This window comes from Neophocaena asiaeorientalis, unplaced genomic scaffold (assembly GCF_003031525.2).
Source record: "Neophocaena asiaeorientalis asiaeorientalis breed wild unplaced genomic scaffold, Neophocaena_asiaeorientalis_V1.1 scaffold293, whole genome shotgun sequence".
NCBI classification, from domain to species: Eukaryota; Metazoa; Chordata; class Mammalia; order Artiodactyla; family Phocoenidae; genus Neophocaena; species Neophocaena asiaeorientalis.
This window is the reverse complement of record NW_020173920.1, coordinates 34,134-47,157: the sequence shown is the minus strand read 5'-3', so window position 1 is coordinate 47,157 and position 13,024 is coordinate 34,134.

The following is a 13,024-nucleotide window of genomic DNA, read 5'->3' as shown; positions in this document are numbered from 1 at the left end:
CATTTTGGACAGTACTCGTCTAGAACAGTCATCTTCTCATTAAGAACGTTCCTGAGGGGGGCTTCCCTGGTGGCGCAGTGGTTGAGAGTCCGCCTGCCGATGCAGGGGACGCGGGTTGATGCCCTGGTCCGGGAAGATCCCACATGCCGCGGAGCGGCTGGGCCCGTGGGCCGTGGCCACTGGGCCTGCGCGTCTGGAGTCTGTGCTCCGCAGCGGGAGAAGCCACAACAGTGAGAGGCCCGTGTAGCGAAAAAAAAAAAGAATGTTCCTGAGGGGTGCTTCAATATGGCAGAGGAGTAAGGTGGAGATCACCCCTCTCCCACAAATACATCAAAAATTCATCTAAATATGGAACAGCTCCTACAGAACACCTACTGAATGCTGGGAGAAGACCTCAGACTTCCCAAAAGGCAAGAAAATCCCCATGTACAGGGGTAGGGCAAAAGAAAAAACAGAGACAAAATAATAGGGATGGGATCTTCAACTCTAGGAGGGAGCTGTGAAGGAGGAAAAGTTTCCACACACTAGGAAACTTTGTTGATGTGGCTGTTCACTGGCGGAGATGGGGTTTGTGTGTGGGGGAAGCTTCGTAGCCACAGAAGAGAGCGCAGCAACAGGGGTGCAGAGGACAAAGCGGAGAGATTCCCGCGCAGAGAATCGGTGCCGACAGCATTCATCAGCCTGAGAGGCTTGTCTGCTCACCCGCCAGGGCGGGTGGGGGCTGAGGCTCAGGCTTCGGAGGTCAGGTCCCAAGGAGAGGACTGGGGTTGGCTGCGTGAACATGGCCTGAAGGGGCCTAGTGCACCACAGCTAGCTGGGACGGAGTCCGGGTTAAAGTTTGGAACTGCCTAAGAGGCAAGAGACCATTATTTTGGGGTGCACAAGGAGAGGGGATTCAGAGAACTACCTAAACAACCTTCAGAGACAGGCGAGAATGGTGGTTATAAACACGGACACCAGAGACAGGCATGAAACGCTAAGGCTGCTGCTGCAGCCACCAAGAAGCCTGTGTGCAAGCACAGGTCACTATCCACACCTCCCCCACTGCAGGAGCCTGTGCAGCCTGCCACTGCCAGAGTTCTGTAATCCAGGGAAAACTTCCCCGGGAGAACACACGTCATGCCCAGCCTGTTGCAATGTCACTCCGGCCTCTACTGCTACAGGCTCACCCTGCATTCTGTACGCCTCTCTCGCCCTGGCCTGAGTGAGCCAGAGGCCCCTAATCAGCCACCACTCCAACCCCCTCCTGTCTGGGCAGGGAACAGATGCCCTCAGGCGACCTACATGCAGAGGTGGGGCTAAATCCAAAGCTGCACCCCAGGAGCTGTGCGAACAAAGAAGAGAAAGGGAAATCTCTCCCAGAAGCCTCAGGAGCAACGGATTAAATCTCCACAGTCAACCTGATGTACCCTGCATCTGTGGAATACCTGAAAAGACAACGAATCATCCCAAAATTGAGGCAGTGGACTTTGGGAGCAACTGTAGACTTGGGGTTTCCTGTATGTGACTAACTTGTTTGTGATTTTTATATTTATCTTAGTATAGTTTTTAGCGCTTGATAACATTGGTGGATTTGTTTATTGGTTTGGTTGCTCCCTTCTTTATTTTAATTACTTTTTAATTTTTTTTAATTTTTGAATTTTATTTAATTTATTTTTTTATACAGCAGGTTCTTATTAGTCATCCATTTTATACACATCAGTGTATACATGTCAATCCCAATCTCTCAATTCATCACACCACCACCCCAACCCGCCCGCCACTTTCCCCCCTTGGTGTCCATACATTTATTCTCTACATCTGTGTCTCAATTTCTACCCTGGAAACTAGTTCATCTGTACCATTTTTCTAGGCTCCACATATATGCGTTAATATATGATATTTGTTTTTCTCTTTCTGACTTACTTCACTCTGTATGACAGTCTCTAGATCAATTCACGTCTCAACAAATGACCCAATTTCGTTCCTTATTATGGCTGAGTAATATTCCATTGTATATATGTACCACAACTTCTTTATCCATTTGTCTGTCGATGGGCATTTAGGTTGCTTCCATGACCCGGCTATTGTAAATAGTGCTGCAATGAACATTGGGGTGCATGTGTCTTTTTGAATTATGGTTTTTCTCTGGGTATATGCCCAGTAGTGGGATTGCTGGATCATATGGTAATTCTATTTTTAGTTTTTTAAGAAACCTCCATACTGTTAAACTATTTTCAGAGGAATATTCTGAGTATTCCTTTCACTTGTTCTGTAACAATTTTCAATAGGCTCTTCCAAAACAATCTTTACATATCCCTAGGCAACATGGAATCTGTATAAAAAAAAAAACTTCGTATTTTTTAAAAGAGGATGGTAGACTGCTTTGATCTCACTCTCTGTCTGTTGATGTGCCTGTTAAATGCCATTTACAGCCCCCAAGTGAAGAACAGATTAAAATGCCTCCAAGTTCCCACTGGTCTTCCAGCCAGGATAGGTCTGCTCTTTGGTAGTATTATCTTCCTTTTTCTTCACAGCCTGATTACCTTATACTCTTGAGCAGCTATACTTCCTAGTGGTCAGTGCTACCAGTGCTTTTCATGTTTCTGCCTCTGCCTACAAGCTTGTCCAATACTCAATAAATATCCCACAATAAATATTTAATTGTCTGCCATGTGCCAAGTGTTCTTGCTTAGTGCCAACATATAACAGTGATCAAGACAGATACAAGGCATACGTCCCTAGTCCTGTGGAGCTTATTGATCAAGTAAGGAAACAGATTATCAAATAACCGCACATGCAAAAACAACAGACCCTGATGATTGCCATTTCATCATTAATTCATTTAATGATGAAGCTCAGCAAAGGCTTCTCTGAGCATGTGACATTTGTACAGAGATATGAAGTATCAGTAGAAGTCAACCCAATGGGTTGTTAAAAGTAAATGGGGTGACAGGAAGACTATTCCAAAAAGAAGAAAAAGCAAATGCAAAAGTCCTAAAGCAGGTTGGAGCAAAACCTATGTGGCAAAATTTTTTTTCTTAAATTCCAGTAGAAGAATCCCTTAGTTAATTTTCCCTTGGTTAGTTTTCTATCAATTTTGTTTTCAATACTGTGAAAGGCTTTTCTTTATGAATATTTTCAGAAAAAAATGTTAAGCAAACTCTATTAGTTTCTTCTAGCTAGATGACATTTTAAACCAGGGATACTAAGCCCCTTTGTAACAGCAATTTCAGTTTCTTCACACTGTGTCTTATCTCATGCGGTTTTCTCTTTATTTCTGCCTCTCAGCCAGCTGCCTTTTCAACTCAGTCTGTTGTCTTATATTGTTGTTTTATCTCATCTTTGAACTTGTTTCATAGATTCTATGTTTTATTGAATTATATTGAGAGCAAAAACCAGAAGCTTTGTTAAATTTATTTGTTTTGTAATATAAATCTACAAATAAATGTTCTTGCTGTATCTCTCCTTAGTATTATATGTATCTCATTCTTTTAGGTTGTAGAGTTTTTTCCATATATCCCATATCAGGTGTAACAGCTCAATCCCTAACCATTTAGAAAAACAAATAGTTCAACCTGGCACTGAATTATTCACGGAAAGGGAATCAGATTCTCTTGGAAGCTGAATTTCAGTCTAGCCCCTGAACACATACCATGAGCTAGAGTCAAACAAGCAAGCAAGGTGAATAGCATGTCTCCCCTGATTAATTGGACTGGAGTATTTCACAGTGGTTTTGACAAATACCTCTATGTGTGTGTGTGTGTGTGTGTGTGTGTGTGTGTGTGTCTCCACATAAATTTGCATATACACATATGCATGTTGGAAAAAGGTTTTATTTATTTATACTTCTCAAGCAGTTATAATAACTTTAGGCACTAGAACGAGATACTTAAAACTTCACCTCATTTGACATTGCATGTAAGAAGTCATGTCAAATCATTTTTAACAAAAACAAAACAAGAAATAATATGTAGAAGTGCAAGTAATAAAATGTGTACACATAAGAAAAGTATCCATATTGGAACAAGTTTGATTCTATTCAATCTATTGAAACTAGGACTATCTTCAAGTCATCCATAATCAAACACTCCAACAAACACTCAAAAAACTAATATTATAATGAGTCTTTTTATTTCCCATGTACATTGAAAACCGAAGAAGAATCTTCCAGTCACTAAAAAGTTAAATTCACCACATATATTTGATTTCTTAGTTTCAAATAATTTTGGTTAGTGTGAATAAATCTCCAAAAGTTGATAACCTTTGAGGGAGCCTAAAAACCAACCGTCTGCATTTGCAAAATTCAAGATAAAACTCTGGGCCATGATGACCTCACCGAAGAATCATGTCCGAGAGGGCAAGGCAGACTTTCTCTGCATATCATCCCTTTAGTTACACCACCTCTAACCACAACTAACGTAGACATCAGATGGACAATGCAGCTCCCTATGCAGTAACAACTCTAACTCACAAATACCTATCCCTTTAAAATCACCATGGATTTCAAAATGCAACTTGGCAAAACTAATGGATTACACTCCCAAGAACATGTATATTGAAAAAAAGAATAGGTCTGAAATCTATGTGTATACTTTAAATCAATCTCAATCAATAACTAGAGCACATCCACTCAGTAATTCCAGAGAGTAAAGAGATGCTTAACTCAAAATAATAGAGTCCCTCATCATAGAATTTTAAGAATGGTGGCATGATATAGATGTCTAAAAAAGTTTCTTGAATGAATTTTGGAAGAAAAGTAAATATTTTGGGCTCAGGCCATTTACCAGTCATCACTCCAATTCAAGGAGAGGACATGGATTGATAATTCCCATCCGTAAGCAGCTTCAACTGAGTAAGATACATAAGTTTCTGAATAATTGTATCAAAAATCATTAGCATTTCTTTTAGTAAATTACAGTCTGGGGGTTTCCACCTTTAGATATAGAATGTTAAGTTACAGGAGATAAAACAAACCCAGCTTTCAATCACAGAAAGAATGATATTAGGCATGCCTGATTGAAATGAGTCTGGACTTTCTCATTATTATATAACCCTCCACTTATTGAACCATGTTCCCATGAAGTCAGAAGTATACTCTACAGATTACTGCAAATTCTCACTTTACATTGTTTTAACTGTCATCCATTCTGAATAGTTCTTATATCAATGACATTCTACTCTACAATGTAATAAAACTGCTATGAAAACACTGTCACTAATTATATTTATTTTACTACTAACAAAATATTTTGAATAAAAATTCGTTAACACTGCTCCTTTTTAGGTCTCTAAGAATACGAAAATTCTGTTCATGTAAGTATGATAAGTTTGATTAGGGTGATCATAAGAATCTTCTTACATGCAAATAAAATACTTTGTGTTTACATGCAGTATGGTCTTTCCTTTGAAAATGTACAAAAATATACTTAAGTTTCATAAATATTCTCACTAATAGAAGTCTAAATTTAAAATTATTATTTCCTTTTTGATCACCAAAGCATCAAGACAAAAAAAAAAGTTATCTTTATTTCACAGAGTTTGCAGGTAAAAAGAAAAATATAAATTAATGTTACATCCTATTTTGTTTAACTACCATATAATATATTAAATGAGCTACACTGGTATTCTAACCCACAAACATGGGAGTGAAGGGCTAAGAGAAGGATGAGGGGATTTTATCACAGGAAAGAATCTCTCTTCGTCACAGCTGTCAACCTAGGTAATCTTTTGAATTCTATTTAGCAATTCCCTTCTGAAATACCATCACTCCAAATCACTTCAGTAATATTTTTCACCGAGCTGATTTTCCTTGATGAGTTGCTCCTGCAGTGTGAAGGCATCTTGCTGCTATACCACCTGGGGCAGCTATTTCTTTGTCATACTTCAAAGCTGCAGCAAGGAGGGCTTGCTTGGGTGGCTGTCCAGGAAACCAAATGGGAATTATGCTTGTTTCCCTCTGAATCACATCCTGTTTGGCCCTTACAATTTGGCAGGGTGGGGTAGGAAAAAATAAAGTCTAAATTTCTAATTACTTATACAGCAAGATAGAAGATTTTCTTCTTTGGTACCTCAACCATAAGATGTAAAAAGTAGCCTTCATATTAGATTTCATAGACAATGTCTACTGCATTAGCACTCAGTTTTCTAGAACTTAAATGAATCATCAATATGGTCAACACTTTGACCACTGCTTATCTGCCATTAAAGACTATAGAACATTAATATTGATTTCTTCTCAATTTAATGATTTGCTCATTTTACTTGGTACTATTGTCTTACATGGGCTTTCTTAGCACAAACAGCTTTCAAAAACCAAAACGTTTAGCCTTAAACCAGTAGAATAAATATATTATGCCTTACCAGAGCACACAGATGCATACAATTAGAACAGAATGTCTATGTTATAAAACAAAACAAGGAACTGCACACTAGGATGTTAACAGCTACACATTACTGATACATACTGTCTTTTCTCCTGACAAATGTGCAATCTCTGGTAGTTGATAGTACATGCTCAATGTGTCTGTGTGTATAGATGTAGGTATTCACATACCCCTTAAAACTTTGATCTGCTCAAGTTCAGTCTTGAGTGATCCAGTATTCCAGTTTATTACCTTCTCAGGCAGAGGAAAATATGGACATTTTCACAAAAGACATCATCAAATAAGTGTTTTTCAATGATGGCAACATAATCAATGGTGAACTTTTGATGGGACAAGGAAATATTGTATTCCTCCTCTTGTAAACACTTCAGATAGAAAATCCTCCTGGATATGATGAGTGAAAAATCAAAATGAAGTTGGTATTGCTCACTAAAGTGGAGCCGGGAGGCCATAAAGAAAGTGTGGCTTATGTACATCTCAGCCTGGACAGAATCTGAGCTTTTGGCCACTTAGTCTCCTAATGAAGTCATCCAGAACATCTACCAGAAACTCAAGATACTTCTTAGACCTTTACCCTAAAATAACTTATGACAGTGTATCTAATTAGACCCCCCGACCCAATACCCCAATAACTTCTGATTCCTTAAGGACAAATATTTCTTGACTTGCATTAGAGTCAGTCACAATTCTCATCAGGCAACAATGAACAAGCTTGTGGCTAATTTTGTCTTTATAAGTTCCTGGCTTTCTCTTCACCAGAAAACTCTTTCATTTTTACCTGAAGCTGTGTCTCTCAAATTGCAATTCCTAAGACCCCAAATAAACTATTTTATTTCCAGCCTCCTGCATTGCTTTTTTGTCGACATTACAAAGGTCCACTCAGCTCTGCTGGTTCCAGTCCCCATGGTAAAAATCGTCTTCACTCCTCTCTCATAAGGCCTAGAATATTCCCTTCAGAAAAGTGAGTAGCATCCACCAGCCTATTGTGAATTTGGCTAAGCTCTCTTATTGTGTTCTACCTTGTTAAGAGTCTGTTAGTCTTCTCTCAATAATTAAAATCTGTGAGAAGTGACCCAGCTCTCTTAGTGACACTTGCCAGAAATCTCCTGATGGATGTTATTCATTTAGAGGATCAGTGACCACTAGGGTTTGGTGATTTTCCCCAGTTAAACTTCAACTGAAACCAGGATTTCCTCATCTAACACTATTTCATCTGTACCTTGCTGCTTTGTCCAGGAAAGTCCTCTGCACTGGGAACAGAGATCTAACACACTGGGATTCTGACAGCCTTAGGTTTAAAATCTTGAATCCTAGGGAACTCCAAGAGAAGGGGGCGATATGATATGGTAAAATGAGCAGGGGAAGAAGGTCCAGCCAAAAGTCACATCTTCTCCATTTATTTATGGCAAATCAATTTATTGTTCTCTGTACTAGTCACCTCACCTGTATAATGGGAATAGTAAATCTCTGCTTTATCTGCCTCATACGTTTGTTGAAAGGATCAAATAAAATGATTACCTAAAGGAATCTTGTACACTTAGGAAACACTATCTAAATTTGATGAACTGTTTTCTTACAGGAGATACTATAAACTACTAGGGGCTGTAGATTACCAGATTTTTTTTCTGTCTGGCTATAAATCTTTTCTATTAAAAAAAAACTAGGCGAAAGAGAAAAGCACCTATTGTAAACAAAATTTGACTCATCATCTTTCTTTCTAATTCATGACGCCCAAAGACAACTGTAAAATGATAATACTGTTTATTTGCATTTATGCTCTTTTCATCTTGTTTCTCTTCAGTGACTGTTAATAGGGTTAACATGTCAGTTAATTTTTGACCCAAAGCTTATTTCTTTGAAAATATTTTTAAAAAGGAAGTTTTCTTTTCAAGCTCAGGCACAAGGAGACGTCTCATAATTCTACACAACCATTATAAAGCAACAGCCATATGCAGGCCTAGACCATTAGAAGTAGTAGCACAATGGTGGGCCAGAGGGGCTTCCAATTACCTCCCTAATCAGGAGTGGTTCCCAAAGGGGGTCAGGTGTCATGTGTCTCCTCATTGTTTTTCAAGAAAGATCTTGATGTTCTTGATATCTCATGAGATAAAATTTGTCATCTAGGGAATAACTAATAGCTGTATTTTTGATAGTATTTGTTTCCTTGGAAGATTTATAAGTATCTCTTTCTTTACTGAAATGTAACTATGACATTCTGATATCAGCTCTCTGAAGAAAATACAGACTTTCTAAGGAAACAAGGAGAAATCAGAGAAAATAAGCCTATGAATAACACCAGAGTTGATTCTGATTCTTATCCTGACATACCAACCAGCTTGCTACGTGACCTTAAGAAGTACCTCTCATTTCTGAATATCAGTTACCTCATTTGTAAAATAGGCAGCTTGAAATTAATGATTCTAAGGTAAGTGGGTTCTAAAGTGAGTTAAAGTTCTATGTTTTACTTCTCACCTTCAATGATTCTACAATACTTGGAGAAAAGTAAGCAAAATGCTTAAAAATATTCTGTACATTCTGTGTATGAAAGTGCAGAAGAAAGGGTTTTCTTCCTTTTTTTATACAGCTATCCTGTGGTTTAGTCATTTATTTTTCTTATCTGTCAGTAGTTAAGCACGAAAATTAATAGTTGCATTATTTTTTTCTGCAGAGGCTAATAGCCTCTTAACTGTTTTTAATGGGATGTTTTGGAGAAGCCCTATATTTCCCACACTACAGTACATTTTTTTAGCATAGGGCCTCTGATTTAACACAGAGCTCAGCATCAGCTGGTAAAAGAGATTATTTTTAAAATACTGAATGGTATTAGTCAGGCAAATGTGTAATTATTTTCGCCATATAATTTTGGCTCAACTGTGGATAACATTCAAGTTGCAGTTGAAAGACTTGTGCCCTTTCCTAGGGGACCGTTTCATCCCAGAACTGGGATACATTTTTCATATGAATGTAGGCCAAAATATTGCTGCCTTATTTTTTTATTTTTTGGTACGCGGGCCTCTCACTGTTGTGGCCGCTCCCATTGAGGAGCACCGGCTCCGGACGCGCAGGCTCAGCGGCCATGGCTCACGGGCCCAGCCGCTCCGCGGCATGTGGGATCTTCCCGGACCGGGGCACGAACCCTTGTCGTCTGCATCGGCAGGCAGACTCTCAACCACTGCGCCACCAGGGGAGCCCGCTGCCTTATTTTTAATGAATATTCTGTAATGTGGAAAGAAAGGAGATGATACAATAGTGAAACCTACTGAAAATCTAAGATGGGCAGAGCACATTGATAATCAGATCATTTATTTTCTGCAATTCTAAACATAAGTGTGCTTCCTGTCAATGAGTCACAGTGGCAAATAAGGGCCAGGAGGCACAATGGATAGATCTGAGAACAGTATGGTCTTATCTAAGTAACCCATAACTAGGATCACTGTATGATCAGGCCACCCAAGATGGCTGTTCTCTTGCTCTCTGTTCGACCTGCGCCTGCCTCACCCACACCCTACTCACCTGACTGACCTTCCTTCTTTTTTTTTTTTTTTTTTTGCGGTATGCGGGCCTCTCACTGTTGTGGCCTCTCCCGTTGCGGAGCACAGGCTCCGGACACGCAGGCCCAGCGGCCATGGCTCACGGGCCCAGCTGCTCCACGGCATGTGGGATCTTCCTGGACCGGGGCATGAACCCGTGTCTCCTGCATCGGCAGGCGGATTCTCAACCCCTGCACCACCAGGGAAGCCCTGACCTTCCTTCTTAATCATAAATCCTAATCAGTAAATGCTTATGTACTTGCCTCCGGCCCAGCTAGTGAACTGTCTCCACTATGATAGTTTGTCCAAGGGGTGGTGAGGGGAGTGCCCTTCTGCTGGTTTCTCTGACAACTGATGAGCCAACCTGACATCAATTCTTCCTCTAACTGGTAATCTCCCTCTTCCCCTGGTAGTGAAAACTGCTGCCAGGTCCTGTCCACCATCTGCCACATGGTGGGATGTCGCTCCGGGACCTTAGTTCTGATGTGCAAGATCTCCCTATCCATTAAACCACTGATGTCTCTGTTGCTGACTCAGAGCTCTTTCTTTCATCTCAAGGCTGGGTAAGTACAGGGCTGCAGGCCTGCAGGGCAACAATCATGTTGGGAGAAGAACAGGACTAAAAATCAAGTGGCCTCTTTTCTAGGGCTGTTTCATTTACACAAAAAACATTATGGAAAATCCCCTTCATTCTTAGAGCCCTCTCACCTCATCCATGAGAGAAATACTGATTCCTCATACCTCACCCCAGAGACACCACCAGAATCTACTGTCCAGCAAGCATTTTCCATCTCAGTAAATAACACAACCATGTCCAATTACCAGACACTACAAGATCCTATGTCATCTGGCCCCTTCTCATCTCCTTGTTGTCTACCCTACCTGCACTCTGCACTATTCACTTCACTCCAGCCACAGTGCCCTCATTTCCGTTTCTTAAATATCCCAAGCTTACTCTCATCTCAGAGATTTTGCATTTATTGTTCCTTTTGTTTGGAACGTTCTTCCCTAGTTGGAAAAATGGCTGTCTTCATCTTCTTATTTTTGTTTTAATTTAAATGTCAACTGTTAGAGAGGCTTTTTTTTTTAACCCCATTTCAACCACTTCTTCATGTTCTAAAGTTGTGTAATTATTTATTTTTAAAATCTAGTGTCTCTTTCCACTCAGAAAGTATAAGCTTCATCCATAAGTGGGTGAAGCGGGTCTAAAGGTAGAAATTTCCAGTTAAGAATAAATAAACCATGGTGGTGTAATGCATAGCCTGATGACTACCATTAGTAATACTGTACTCCATATGTGAAAGTTGCTAAGAGAGTATATCTTAACAGTTCTCATCACAAGAAAAAAAATTTGTAACTATGTATGTTGATGGATGTTAAACAGACTTATTGTGGTGATCTTTTGAAACAGGAGGTAAGGAGGTAGGGCACAACTTTGAAAGAATGACATAGCCCGAGGACATGACATAAACTGATTAGAACTAAATGGATCCAAGATGGCAGACAAGACAACTTTTTCCACTAGACCTTGAGCCTCAGTATCAGCAAGTTCACATCAGCAAGCTAAATGACACACCTACAGGCGCCATGACAGTTCCAAGACCAACCAAAAGGTGGGTGGTGGCCCAATTCCGGGAAATCCCCACCCCTTCTTAAAATAGATGGAATATTGCTCCCACTCATTAGCCTATGAAATTACCCACTCCTATAAAAACTGACAACCCCATACCCTGGTGCCTTTCTCACCTTCTGAGATGGCCCATACTCTGTCTGTGGAGTGTGTTTCTCTCTAAATAAAGCCACTTCTTACATATCACTTTGTCTCTCACTGAATTCTTTCTGCAATGAGACAGCAAGAACCTGAGCTTCATTAAGTCCTGAAACCAGGTATGTGATCTTAGTTGGAAGACTGTGGGTTTTGACTGGGTTTGAGTCCCAGAGGTGTGGGTTCAAGTCCCAGTCAGGTTTTTGGCCTGGTTTGGATCCCGGTCATGTGGGTTCAAGTCCCAATCTGGGTTTTGGCCAGGTTCGAGTCCCAGCACGTGGGTTCAAGTCCTAATCTGAGGTGCACGGTTTCACTTTCATGATATATACAAATATTAAAGCATTACATCGTACTCCTGAAACTAATATAATGTTATATGTCAATTATACCTCCATACATTTTTTAAAAAATTTAAAATGTAAGCTCCCTGAGGGCTAGAACTAGCCCTGTCTTGTTTACTATTATATCCTAATGCCAAAGAACACTGCCCAATGTACAGTAGGAAATCAGTATATATTTTTGATTCACTAAAGAAGCTGAGTAACTTCTAAGATTTTCTTTGGCTCCGATACTTTATAAGTATTTGATATCTATATAAGAAGGACAAATCATATAAATGACAATGCCTTTCTACACCTAAAGTGGCATTCAGCTCTGAAATTCTATGATTGTGAAAATACTTGCTATTGCTTTTCTGTTTTCTTTTTATTGTCATCATGCTTATTCCATTTTATCATTGTTTTCATAGTAAATCCAATTAATGTTGAGTACAAAGTGTAGGGAAACAAAGAGGGAGCAAGATCACAAGGAGATAAACTGGGGATGAGAAGTGTTTCTGACCAAGGGCAGGAGTTGAGGAAAGAAAACAGAATTAAAGGCTATGTCAAGATGGCAGCCACTGGTGAAAGAACTTAAGTTTTCTTTCATGTTATGTTTCAAGAGAGGTGATACTATTCTCTTGAGCCTATCATTTTTATGCTATAGAGGAACAGAGGTAACCAGGTATTTACTGATGACTGGTGGCTTTTACAAGGTGGAAACTGTATAGAAAAACAAAAAGACAGGGGTAGAATTGATTACTTGACTGAAAAAGAGCTGAGAGTCACATTCTACCTCTTTCCTAGTCACATCACAAAGTGTAGAGTCCTGGAGAACACACAAAGCCTAAACTCTGGAGCTAATGCATCCAAAATTTGGTGTGCTGTATGAGACAAAGAAATAAAATGCTAGTACTATGGTTCAGTATGAGCCCATGTTTACCCTGAATCATCACTATCCATATACAAACTGCAGAATTAAAGTTGGTGTTTGTATTGTGGGGAGACAAAATTTGTCACTCCAAAATGTCTACTTGGCATGTGCAT